Below are 4,568 nucleotides of genomic sequence, written 5' to 3' on the forward strand. Positions count from 1 at the left end.
GGAAGCCAACAGAGACCTTGGTAAGAACACCAGATTCAAGAGGACAGGGGAAAGGAGTCGAAGATAATAAAGAAGTTTTGCTTTACGGGGAAGATGGAAATGGACCAGTAGCTCAAGGGGAAGTGGGGGCCCAATAGATTTTTGTTTAACATGAAAAATATAACAGCAGGTTCATAGGCTGTTGACATGAGGAAAAGGAGAAAAAACAAACAAAAACCCCCAAACCCCACGACTGATGCAGGAAAACAAGGAGAGATGAGACTTCAAAACAATGTCCTCAAGAAATGATGTCCTGTGCATAAGTGGGTGGGGTTTGCTTCAGACAGGAGCACAGTCCCAGTACAACAGAAACAGGAATAGATGTGGTCCGCTGTAGGTAGCTGCTGAGTTCACGTAGGAGCTTATGAAGTTATGCTTGAATTTTCAGTGAAACTGAGAATTTGGTGGTATTGGGAGTTTGAGAAGCATGGAAAACACCTCTGAGAGCCATAAAGCCAATGACTGGACATAGCTGAGCAGTATTAAAGTCCTGCTCGTGAGCAAGAATTAAAGTGTAACCCACTGAGCATACTTGTATGTTTTTCTCTAGCCATGTTCATTTGCATGGGCATAGACAAGTAGGCAAAACACTGAATTAACTGGTTTGTTTTAGCCAGAAATGAGAAAAGTAACACTGGACAATGTGAGCAAGCCAGGAGCTAAAATCTGAGGACTGAGACCTCAAGGAGCATTAAATAACAAAAGGGAGGGGGAGTAGATGACAAGTCTGATGATAGCAGATTCAAAGCTGAGTTCTTCCGAGGTGGATCTGAAGTATGGAGAGCAAGGAAGAGACACCTACACCACTCCCGGACCCAGACGGACAAGAAATGTGGGAGACATAACAGTAGCACCCCAAGTGGCCTGTGAGAAAGCCAGGCTTGTTAGAGCCAAGAAGGTAAAGGGACTGGTCACAGGAGGGGTGCTGATACATGAATTCCAGAGGACACAGTAAAGTTTAAGAGCAGGGAATGGTGTCAGAAAAGGTAATGAAATGAGCTCCTTGGAGATTAGTCTGAAAAGAGGGATGGCAAGGAGCCCTAAGTTTGTGGTAAGACTTCAGGGATAGGGAGCATAACATTAGTCCTAATGGTTCTCAGGCATCTGAATGATGGGTGGAAGGAGGGCTGGGGCTTATAAAGGCAAAGTTCTGGAGTTCCCACTTGACTTCTGGCAGCACAGGGCTCTAGAAGGGTCTTAAGCACAGAGGCATACTAGCCTCTTTTTTTTTTTTTTTGTCTTTTTCGTGACCGGTACTCAGCCAGTGAGTGCACTTTGGCCATTCCTACATGGGATCTGAACCCGCAGCGGGAGCGTCGCTGCGCTCCCAGCGCCGCACTCTCCCGAGTACGCCACGGGGTCAGCCCTAGCCTCTTTTTTTTTTTTTGTCTTTTTCGTGACCGGCACTCAGCCAGTGAGTGCACCGGCCATTCCTATATAGGATCCGAACCCGCAGCGGGAGCGTCGCTGCGCTCCCAGCGCCGCACTCTCCCGAGTGCGCCACGGGCTTGGCCCCCTAGCCTCTTTTTAATTGTGGCCTACGGTGATGGGTCATCTTACAAGTGCATGACTTTAAGAAGGCTTGAAAATTTTACAATTTATTTTTCACAATGTATTTTTAAAAATAATTGGGTTGGAATAATTAATATAAACTAAACCTAGCCCTTGAAATCTTTTATCTGAATAATTATACCAATCACACACACTTGAATTAAACATTTACTTAAAAATATACAAAATATCTGAAGATTCATTTCATAGCATCAGAATGAAACTGCTGCTGAAAATGGACTTTCCATGTGAATCAGGAGAGAGGTGGAGGAGTCACTATTTACAAACAGTTCTAGGAAGAGAGTACTCAGACAAAATTCCTATGCGCTCCAGGGAAGACGTAAAAGTACTCAACAGAAAGCTTCAACGAAGGACACATTTTTGGGTTTTGAGGAAAAACTCCTATGTATTCAGAAAGTAGACATTTATTGTAGTGATGCACTTTTGCAGAACCACCCTCCAAACCACTTGGCTCACTCAGGAACCTCCGGCGGACTGGTCAGACGAAGCTCTGGGAAGGGGGAGCCTGAGGTCAGTGTGATTTTGACACTGCACATATTTCAGTGCATATTTCTCATTTTAAGGAAGAAAGCTGTGTATTTCACTCAGTTTTTGCTTTGTTCTTTACAAGTGTTACAATGAATTCCCTTATAGGTGCTCTGAGTACATGTGTCTCTAGGGACAGGTGGAATTGCCACTTTTTTGAAGAGCTGATTCACCTTTAATAGATGTGGTAGACATCCACTCTGTTTACCAGTCCATTCCATCTTCTGGTTGCAGCACCCAAATTTTCCTTACCAACTTCCAGATGAGCCTGATCTTATCTAACTCCAAGGTATACAGCACATGAGCCAGGCCCAACCTCTCAGAGAAGTGCATGCCTCAGATTCAAAGATGCATAGACAGCCTGCGTTTTGTTACACCCACTGTGAAAGGGGTGTTCTTTTCATAGGGGTGAGGCCAAAACATAAACCACCTAGACTTTGTGGTGACCACTTGTCACTTCATGCAGGAAGTCTGATTAAAACCAAAGGAGAAGCAGAACCAAGATAGACGTTAACTAGACCCAATATACCTTCTCAATGAGCATTTGCCAAAATTCCCTGACAAATAACTGGAATTTGTTTAACAGACTGTTCACCTGGCCTCTTCCCTAATAGTTCTTATTCCTAGGTCTAGTTTGGAACCCAGTAGTCTGTCTCATCGCAAAGCAAACCAGGTGATGCCTAACAAATTAAATTTGGGAAGCACTATCTAGGATGATGAGAAAGCCAATCAACACTCCTTTGGACTTAAAATAATTTGAGGTTTTCTGTCCCTTGCAACTAAGTCTTTATTAATATAGCAAGGGTCAGGTCTCCACACAACTGGAACTTGTCCAGAATTATCACATTTACCAATTTTTCATGGTTCTAAAGACATTAAAGCCTTTTAAATTTAAGGTAGAGCTTAAAACCTGCTAAAAATGAAATTTTAATAAGTTACTGACTAGCCATAAATATCCATAAATAAACATTAATATTCTGAATTAATCTTTTACAGTTATATGACTACATATCCCTATACTCCTTAATGTGGTGACAACCTTTAGCAACTTTTATCATCTAAATGTTTGTCTTAGGCATTCTTCTGAAAGGTCACAGTCTCCTGTGTTTCTTTTCTTCTAATGCTTGGAAATTGAACAGGTTAAGGAATCTGGCTACCAGCCCAGAACAATGTTAACAACAGTCATTAGCTCTAAGAACTAAATGGAAAATAAAATGGTTTTCATTCATAATGTGTTAATTAGACTAAATCCAAAAGGTATTTATACAATGAGACCAGGTACAATAATGGTAAGACAACTTTACTGAACTGCATTAGTTTGAATTACAGTTCCAAGGACTTGTGTATCATCATTAATGCTTAAATTCATCACATGTGAAAGCAATGTTTAAAGGTGTTCTCATGAAATACAGAATTCATTAATTTCAAGCCTGCTGTTTGCAAAAGTTCCTAAAAATGCCTATAAATCTATAGATGTAAACAATGACAATGCCTAACTTCACAATCACACAGACTTCTCAGTCCGCATCTCCTTACAAGCGATGGACACCCATTCTCATATTACAATTACTGCAGGTGGCAGCATTTCTTAACAGAATTTTACTCTGATATTAAAAGTAACACTAACTTAGCTTTTGTAAATGGAACTGTATCCTTTTTGTGTGTACTCTCCAACAGTTTTAAAAAAATAAGTGGAAAGAAAATGCACATACCTTCAGTAAAAACAAAAACTACACTGTTATTCAAATAAGGTAGCAATCACTTCAATTTTTATTTTATAACAAATAGAATGGTGTCCCACTTGCAAAACAAAATAAATAGTAATGTTAATATAAATCTTCACTACTGGCTTCTTTTGTTAAAGGGTCTTAAAATGTTTCTTTGGACAGAAATTTAAAACTTTTCGACTATCTTATTTTTACCCCCATACCATCTAACCCCCAAAAAGAAATAAAAATAAGAACTTTTTTTTCTATATCTTGTTGTATGTTACGTAATGGTAGCTTTTATCTTTAAAATATGAGATATCAGATACCCAAATAAAATGTGGTAAGCATCCTACTTTATGCCTATTCTCTCCCCTAAATTCAAAATGGATATTTCAAAAATAAAGTTAATACAGGTTTTACAAGCAGGACTTGCTCATTCCTGAAAGTACTTTCAAGTAAATCCCCACTTTTCAAATACTTTCAGAAAGTCTGTTTATAATACAAAGTACCTTATCCACATATCTTTTCAAAATAAACAAAAACAGTCCACACAACATATTTACAAGAAGCAAATAAGATAAAATATAAAATCTTAATTTTTACCTATAAAATATGAAAACCAGCTAAAAGAAATATTAAAAAGTCTAGATCTCCTAATTCCTTTCCCAAGTTTCATCTAGAGATAGTTTAAAAAAAATAAAAGCTTAAAAAAATCCCAAAGTT

Source organism: Cynocephalus volans, chromosome 2, assembly GCF_027409185.1.
Source record: "Cynocephalus volans isolate mCynVol1 chromosome 2, mCynVol1.pri, whole genome shotgun sequence".
Lineage (NCBI taxonomy): Eukaryota > Metazoa > Chordata > Mammalia > Dermoptera > Cynocephalidae > Cynocephalus > Cynocephalus volans.